The 9,350-nt window shown below is 42.3% G+C and overlaps 1 pseudogene; it reads left to right on the top strand.

Moving 5' to 3' along the window:
• Positions 1-1,588: 1,588 nt before the first annotated feature.
• On the top strand, positions 1,589-2,188 carry LOC101126395 (H/ACA ribonucleoprotein complex subunit 1-like; annotated as a pseudogene).
• Positions 2,189-9,350: the final 7,162 nt, after the last annotated feature.

Here is a 9,350-nt window from a genome sequence, read left to right as displayed (position 1 = left end):
GTATATCATGTGCTGAGATAGGCACCAGGGGTGCAGGGAATATATGGCACAGTCTCTGCCCTCAATAACTTTCACTCTCATACATATGTATTAGGAAATCAATACGTATGTGGATGTAAGATAGTATGATAGACATTGCAACAAAGAATTATATGCTGTAAACCTACTTCATAGGACTTTAGACTTAAAGGGCTTTCATCCTATTTCCAAAAAAACCTACTGCATAACCTTAAAGGGATTCTCAGTTTGAAATCATCATATAAACTGCAGTAGCATCTGCTGGTGAAATACCACTTTGTATCTATTAGAATAGTCCACACAATAGGGAGAGAAGTGCATTATTAGAGCTGTAAAAGGTATTGTCCAGAAATCTCTGAAAACAAGAGGAAGTTTTATGGTAGGTTAATAAGATGACATCTAAACTGTTCTCTTAAAGCTATTGAAGTTCCACGAATATCTCACAGCACAAAGCTCAAGTGTATGCCAACAACTCCTCATGCCACAAGATGTGACACTCTCCCAACCTCTTTTTGCAAAAGTTTCCAATTCTGTCTCTTATAAGACTACTTTTTATACCCACATATTCACAGTTTTGTAGTGCAAGTAAAGACAAGATGGGAAGTGGGCTTCCATTTGTTGATGCCAGCTGCTCTGTGGACCAGGCCGTGCCCATGCATCCGTATTGGTTCTCTTTTATCCCCACGTCAGCCATAACACGTAAGGGTTTTTTTTGTTTGTTTGTTTGTTTGTTTGTTTGTTTGTTTTTTGAGATGGAGTCCTGCTCTGTTGCCCAGGCTGTTGTGCAGTGGCACGATCTCGGCTCACTGCAAGCTCCGCCTCCCGGGTGCACGCCATTCTCCTGCCTCAGCCTCCTGAGTAGCTGGGACTACAGGCGCCCGCCACCACGCCCAGCTAATTTTTTTTTTGTGGTTTTAGTAGAGACGGGGTTTCACCATGGTCTCGATCTCCTGACCTCGTGATCCACCCGCCTCGGCCTCCCTAGGTGCTGGGATTACAGGCGTGAGCCACCGCGCCCGGCCTTACACGTAAGTGTTAACATCTGTTGTACAGACGAGGAAACTGAAACTCTAAGAGAATATGCAATCTACCCAGAGTCACGCAGCTTGTATATGTAAGAGTTGGAATGAAAATTCAATCTGTGTGAGTCCCAAGTCCCCTTACACCATGTGATTTCCATTTCATTTTGCAATCACCCTGGCTGGGGTATGTCTGCCCTAAAAGATAGTAAGTAGGAATACTTGTCTCTATACCTTAACCTAACATCCATGGGTTTGCTTTTTGTATTTGGAGGTGTCATAACATTATAAAATTTGATTTTATTTGAATAGTGAGTATTATGCTACTCAGTCTAGAGATTTATGACATTCCAGTCTAAACTGGATGATAGCAATGAAGCTTCTTCGAGGTGACCAGTATGATTAATAAGGTAGAAATAAGTTGAATTGCTATGGAGTTGCTACTTCTGAATTTAAAGCTAGTTGAGATTAAGTATATGTTCAAAAAGATCTCCAGGGGTGTGTGTTCAAGACCAGGGCCAGAGGTGCACATGGCGCTGGGAAGAGAGAGAATGTCTTTTCCGGGCGGAGGTCGTGGAGGCTTTGATCGAGGTGGTGGAGGTGGCGGTTTCAACCGCGGCAGCAGCAGCAGCAACCGCTTCTGAGGTGGAGGCGGTGGAAATATCAGAGGTGGCGACAGGGGAGGATTTGGACGAGGGGGTGGCCACGGAGGCTTTACCAAAGGCCAAGGCCAAGGACCTCCAGAATGTGTAGTCTTATTAGGAGAGTTCCTGCATCCCTGTGAAGGTGACATAGTTTGTAAACGTACTGCAGATGAAAATAAGGTGTCTTATTTCAATGCTCCTGTTTACTTAGAAAACAAAGAACAAATTGGAAAAGCGGATGAAATATTTGGACAACTTAGAGATTTTTATTTTTCCGCTAACATGTCAGAAAACGGAAAGGCTTCATCCTTTAAAAAACTCTAGAAGTTTTATATAGACCCATATGAGCTGCTGCCACTGCAGAGGTTTTTACCTCGGCCTCCAGGTGAGAAAGGACCTCCAAGACGTGGTGGCAGGGGAGGCCGAGGAGGAAGAAGGGGAGGTGGCAGGGGTGGTGGTTTTAGAGGAGGAAGAGGAGGTGGTGGTTTCAGAGGGAGAGGACGTTAAGTGAAACAGTTAGCAGACATCACCAGTTGCCTTCTGCATTAACCTGCGTGATCTGTTTCTACTACGGATTGGAAACTTGTTTCTCGAGCAAGTCTTGAAGATCTTGGTCATTTTATGACAATGGATCTAAAATGTCAGCATCATGCAAAGTGCCACGGAATAGTGAATTTTGCTCTAAAAGAGCATGAACAAGTCTTTCTAATGTTTTGTACAGTGCCCGGCACTCTGTGGGTGCTTAATCAATGGACAGGAGTTTTCATTAGAAGCATATTTGAATTTTTATTTATTATATTTTTACTTTTTATTTATTTTGTTATTTTTTGAGACAAGGTCTCGCTCTGTCGCCCAGGCTGGAGTGCAGTGGCGCGATCTCGGCTCACTGCAACTTCCGCCTCCTGGGTTCAAGCAATTCTCCTGCCTCAGCCTCCTGAGTAGCTGGGATTACAGCCACCCGCCACCACGCCCAGCTAATTTTTATATTTTTAGTAGAGACGGGGTTTCACCATGTTGGTCAGGCTGGTCTCAAACCCCTGACCTCGTGATCCACCCGCCTCGGCCTCCCAAATTGCTGGGATTACAGGCGTGAGCCACTGCACCGGGCCTGAATTTTTAAAATAAAGTGTTTTATTCCCTTAAAAAAAAGATCTCTATAATCTTCACTTGAATAATACAAATATTTTTTATTTTTTACATATTTATTTATGGAACATAGTTGTAATTTTAAAACAGAATTTTTGCAAATTGTATTAAAATATATTAAAAACATACTACATTATGATCCAATGGAGTTTTTCACGGTAACTCAGTATTAGTTTAAGATGTGAAATTCAATCAATATAATTCACCATAGAATACAGTATGTCTGTCAGTATAATGCATATTGAAAATGGAAAGGAGTAAATTTATCTTTGTTTTTTAATAAGATGAAATTAAAATTTTAATTAATTTTGGCCGGGCCCAGTGGCTCACACCTGTAATCCCAGCACTTTGGGAGGCTGAAGCAGGCAGATTACGAGGTCAGGAGTTCAAGACCAGCCTGGCCAATATGGCATACCCCATCTCTACTAAAAATACAAAAATTAGCCGGGCGTGGTGGCAGGCGCCTGTAATCCCAGCTGCTCAGGAGGGTGAGGCAGGAGAATTGCTTGAATCTGGGAGGTAGAGGTTGTAGTGAGCCGAGATCATGACATTGCACTCTAGCCTGGGCGACAAGAGCAAGACTCCGTCTCAAAAAGAAAAAAAAATTAATTAATTTCAATGTTTATTTTAGATTCGGGATGGTACCTATGCAGATTTATTACACTGGTGTATTGTGTGATGCTGAGAGTTGGGGTATGAATGATCCCATCGCCCAGGTAGTGGGCATAGCAACCGATAGTTTTTTAACCCCTGTCCCCCTCTCCCTCCCTTCCCCTCTAGTAGTCCCTGGTGTCTATCGTTGCTAACTTTATGTCCATGAGTACCCACGCATAAGTGAGAACATGCAGTATTTGGTTTTCTCTCCCTGTGTCAGTTCACTTAGGATGGTGTCTTCTAGCTGCACCCATGTTGCTACAGAGGACATGATTCTTTCTTTTTATGGTTGCATAGTATTCCATGGTGTATAAGTGCCACATTTTCTTTTCCCAGTCCACTGTTGATGGGCATTTAGGTAGATTTCATGTCTTTGCTATTGTGAATAGTGCTGCGATGAACATACCAGTGCACGTGTCTTTTTGGCAGAATAGTTTATTTTCCTTTGGATATATTTATGCAGTAATGGGATTGCTGAGGCAAATGGTAGTTGTGTTTTGAGTTCTTTGGAAAGTCTGAAAACAGCTTTCCACAGTGGCTGAACTAATTTACCATTCCTACCAGCAGTGCATAAGTGTTCCCCTTTCTCCTCAGCCTCACCAGCCTCTGTTATTTTTAGACTTTTTTTTGAGACGGAGTCTTGCTCTGTCGCCCAGGCTGGAGTGCAGTGGCATGATCTTGGCTCACTGCAACCTCCCCCTCCCGGGTTCAAGCGATTCTCCTGCATCAGCCTCCCAAGTAGCTGGGACTACAGGTGCATGCCACCATACCTGGCTAATATTTTGTATTTTTTTTAGTAGAGACGTGGTTTCACTGTGTTAGCCAGGATGGTCTCAATCTCCTGACCTCAGGATCCGCCTGCCTCCACCTCCCAAAGTGCTGGGATTACAGGCGTGAGCCACTGCACCAGGCCTATTTTTTGACTTTTTAATAATAGTCATTGTGACTGGTGTTAGATGGTATCTCACTGTAGTTTGGATTTGCATATTTCTGATGGCTAGTGATATTGAGCATTTTCATGTTTGTTGACTTCTTGTATATTTTCTTTTGAGAAGTGTCTCTGCATGTCTTTCGCCTCCTTTTTAATAGGGTTGTTTTTGCTTGTTGAATTTAGTTCCCTATAGATTTGGATATTAGACCTTCATCAGATGCATAGTTTGTGAATATTTTCTCCCACTCTGTAGGTTGTCTGTTTACTTTGTTGATAGTTTCTCTTGCTGTGCAGAAGCTCTTTAGTTAGGTCCCGGCTGGGCATGGTGGCTCATGCCTGTAATCCCAGCACTTTGGAAGGCAGAGGTGAGGGGAATGTTTGAGCCCAGGAGTCTGGGACCTGCCTAGGCAACATGGTGAAACCTCATCTCTAAAAATAAAAAAAAATTAGCCAGGCATGGTGGTGTGCACCTGTAGGGGGGCAAATCACTTAAGCCCGGGAGGCGGAGGTTGCAGTGAGCTGAGATTGTGCCACTGCACTTCAGCCTGGGAGACAGCATGAGACTCCACCCCGCCCTAAAAAGTTTTAATTAGGTCCCACTTACCAATTTTTGTTTTTGTGGCAATTGCTTTGGAGGACTTAGTCATAAATTCTTCCGCAAGGCTGATGTCCAGAATGGTATTTCCTAGGTTTTCTTGAATTCTTATAGTTTGAGGTTTACATTTAAATAATTAATCCATTTTCAGTTAATTTTTTAATATAGTGAAAGGTAGGGGTCCTATTTCATTCTTCTGCATATGACTGGCCAGTTATCCCAGCACCATTTATTGAATAGGGAGTCCTTTCCTCAATGCTTATTTTTGTTGACTTTGTCAAACATCAGAGGGCTGTAGTGGTGTGGATTTATTTCTGGGCTCTTTGTGCTGTTACACTGGTCTCTGTTTGCACCAGAACCATGCTGTTTTGGGTACTGTAGGCTTATAGTATAGTTTGAAGTCGAGTAATGTAATGCTTCCAGCTTTGTTCTTTTTGCTTAGGATTGCTTTGGCTAGCTGGGCTCTTTTTTGGTTCCATATGAATTTTAAAATAGCTTCTGCTAACTCTGTGAAAAATGACATTGGTAGTTTGATAGGAATAGCATTGAATTTGTAAATTGCTTTGGGTAGTATGGCCATTTTAACGATATTGAACCTTCCAATCCATGAGCATGGCATGCTTTTTCATTTGGCAAACATTTTTTACATCAAACGATGTGTGATATAGATGTTTACATATGAGCAAATAAAACCCACCCTAAAATGCTAAGGTCATTTTCTCTGCTATCTCTTGAGAAAAAAAAAGAAAAAGATATTGAATAGCAACTGTAGGTATTAGGCAACCAGTATCATGTTTCAGGGAAACCAACTGACTTAAACAAGTAGATAAGATTTTCAAAGATGAATCAATCAGAAACCTGCCTACAGCACAGATTAGCAATTAGTGTATTCAGACTCATCTACTTTTTTTTTTTTTTTTTTGAGACAGGGTCTCACTCTGTTGCCCAGGCTGGAGTGTACTGGCATGATCATGGCTCACTGCAACCTTGACCTCCCAGGCTCAAGTGATCTTCCTGCCTTAGCCTTCTGAGACCAGAGTGCCCGACAGTCTAAAATGAGCCTGCAGTATCACTTAGGGTTCATGTCTTAACTCAAGTAAATTTCAGAAAGGGGTCAAACCCTTGTTTAAAGATAAATGTAAGCTGGATGTAGAGGCACATGTCTGTAGTCCCAGCTACTCAGGAGGCTGAGGCAGGAGGATCCCTTGAGCTCAGGAGTTTAAGACCAGCCTGGCCACCACCACGTCTGGCTAATTAAAAAAACTGTTTTTTTTTGTAGAGACAGAGTCTTCTTATGTTGCCCAGGCCAGTGCATCTCCATTTTGACACAAAGACTGAGGACGATGTAATAGTGTTTTTAACTGAATCTGATCTGGAAGTCAGAAGACTCAAGTTCCATGAACAGTTTATTCTCCACATTCTTCCCCAAAATACCTAATATTATACTGTTCAATTTGTTTTTAACAGTGTGACTTTGGGGAAGAAATTATACATCTTAGGTTTTCTATGTGTAAAATAAAAATCATAGTACTGTACTTATTTTTTTCCTTCCCAAAAATATTATAAATGCAGCAAAAATTCCTGGTAGACTCACTTGCAGGCAATGTGATTTATTATTTTTGTTGTTGTTTGTTTGCTTTTTGTCGTAACCTTACAGCCAACCTTCATGCTCTTCTCCCTTCTTATGCTTTATTTTTGCCTTCTCCAGAGGGCTTGACTCTGATTAAAGAAAAACAGACCCCAGTTGAATTTTTATAGCATAGAGGAGCTGTGGGAAAGAAACAGGTGGGAGACATATGGGGTTAAAAGCAGGGTCAGGAGACGACAGGTCAGAGGTTTGGATTTTGGCCCTCTGTAAAGGCTCATGTGGCTAATTTATGGAAATTTGGCCGAAACTCTCAACTAGAAACTTGCATGGTTTACTAGGCTAGTACCACCTCCCTCAGTTCCCACCCTGCTGGCTACAAGGAAGTTTTGCTAGAAGGAAAAAACAAAAATCAAATTACACAATTATAAATCACTGGTGATCTACAACAGATTGATTTTAGTGAATTTCATGGCTTCCAGGTGTCGTCACTTAAATACCATGATGAATGCTCTTCATACCAAGGGTCTCACTCTCCCTGCCACTCAGTATCTCCATCACCTCCACTTCTGCCCAGGTGGCCACATTCCAGTTCCCGGCTCATCACAGAGCCTGGCGCCCTCCACTGGTGAAGCCACCCCTCTCCTGGTCTGGGCTTTGGAGTGGAAGACTTGTGTACCTGTCAGGAGCACTCAACCCATGAGCAGCAGATCTGAGCAGAAGGCAGATGGCCCTTCTGAACCACGTTGGAGACTTAACTTGCAATCAGCTCATGTCAGGCAGTGCATCCTGTCCTCAGTGGAAATATTTCTCATCTCTCCAGGAGACTGGCCAGGTAATAAAGCCTTGGGAGGCAATGATCAAATTATCTAGAGACCCTCGGAGGGGAACAGAAATCACTGATGATTTTCCTGCCATCTCCTATCCCAGGTGAAACTGTGTGATTGTAAAGCAGCAAAAAGTCTAGGTACCTTGGGAGCAGGCTTCACTTCTCCAAGGTCAGCACAGGGAGGGGGTAGTCTGGTCAGCAGAAATGACCAGGAGATATACAGTGAAGGGTCCAGACACTAGGGGAGACATGTCTTTGGTGACTGTCTACCCAGCATCCATGTCTTCATATAGGGAGGGCACAGGGCTGGGAAGAAATTCGGTGATTCAGCCCCAGGCGGAGGCCTTGCTCTGTCCTAGGCCCCAAGAGAGCAAGATTTGCCCTGTTGAATCTCCAGAGGAGTTGGTAGGAAGGCATGAGTGCCTGTCTTGAACTTGCACCCAGAGCAACCTCCCCTGATCAGCAGAGGGTAAACTAACTTGAATTACACTTGAATTTCTTAGGAGATCAGGTCACAAAGGGCAAATAGTGGTCCAGAGACCAAAATGTCTGATGGTCTAAAATGAGCCTGCAATATCACTAGGGTTCATGTCTTAACATAAATAAATTTCAGAAAGGGGTCAAACTCTTGTTTAAAGATAAATGTAATCTGGGTGTGGAGGCATATTTCTGTAGTCCCAGCTACTCAGGAGGCTGAGATGGGATGATCCCTCAAGCTCAGGGGTTCAAGAGCAGACTGGGCAACATAGGAAGTTCCCATCTCAATTTTTTTTTAAAGGATAAACTTAAGCATATTAGAATTTTAAAGAGTTTATTTGAACAGACAGAGATTCATGGATCAGGCAGCGCCAAACTGAAATTGGTTGGAGGATGCACTGGTAGTGTTTGTAGGGAAGGCTTTTATAGGGTGAATGTAGGAGTAGAGAAACTATTTGGTGAAAATTTGGGCAGTTGCATTATTTGAACCATCCTGGTGGAAGGCCTCTCATTACACAGGTAATATTCATCCGGACACTTGTGACGGGCTAAGCTTGTTTCATTTTGTCTGTGTAGGAACCCAGGCCATAGGAGCTATCTCAACCTAATGGTCTTCCATTAAGTTATTTTACACCTTCTCTCTGTGTCAGGGTAAGCAGAGGTCTTCCCCGTGAGGGTTCTTACCACCCTGTTTCCCTCAGCAAAGTGAAACTGTCCCTTTTGCCTCTGTAGGCAACCTTCTGAACAAGGGCTTTCCTAATATTCCTATCTCATCTTATTTTATCGTATCCTCTTCTCTGTATCTTGTGTACATGCTTCTGGAACACTTGTGTGTCTTGCACTCATCCCCTGCATTATTTAGGCAATCCTAAAAGAAGACTTCCAGGATGGATTGGTAGAGAACTGTTGGCATATTGAACCTTCTCTCTTTGTATCTGGAACTTTCATAATTACCTTAGTTCTCCATGCCAATTTTGCAATTATCTTTGTTCTCCACTTCAAAATACATTACCTCTGACAGAAGCTGAGCACATAAAAGGGACCTTGTCCAGTGGTACATATGAGGCAGGAAACATGATATATTTAAAATTATAAGCTAAAAGCTTTCTGACACCAAAAGCATGGGCAACAAAAGAAAAAGATAAGTAAACTGGACTTCATCAAAATTTAAAACTTTTGTGCAATCAAAGGACAACCTGCAGAATGGAAGGAAATATTTCAAATAATATATTTGATAAGGGATCAATATCCAGAATATATAAAGAATTCCTGCAACTCAACAATAAATAAACAACCCAATTAAAAAATATTCAAAGGACTTACGAAGACATTTTCCCAAAGAAGATATACAAATGGCCATCAAGCACATAAAAGATGCTCAACATCACTGATTACTAAGGAAATCAAAACCACGATAAGATACCACTTCATGCCCATTAAGATGGCAATTAT

Source organism: Gorilla gorilla, chromosome 3, assembly GCF_029281585.2.
Source record: "Gorilla gorilla gorilla isolate KB3781 chromosome 3, NHGRI_mGorGor1-v2.1_pri, whole genome shotgun sequence".
In the NCBI taxonomy this organism is placed as follows: Eukaryota; Metazoa; Chordata; class Mammalia; order Primates; family Hominidae; genus Gorilla; species Gorilla gorilla.
The sequence above is the reverse complement of the archived record's forward strand: the minus strand, read 5'-3'. Positions and strand labels throughout refer to the sequence as shown.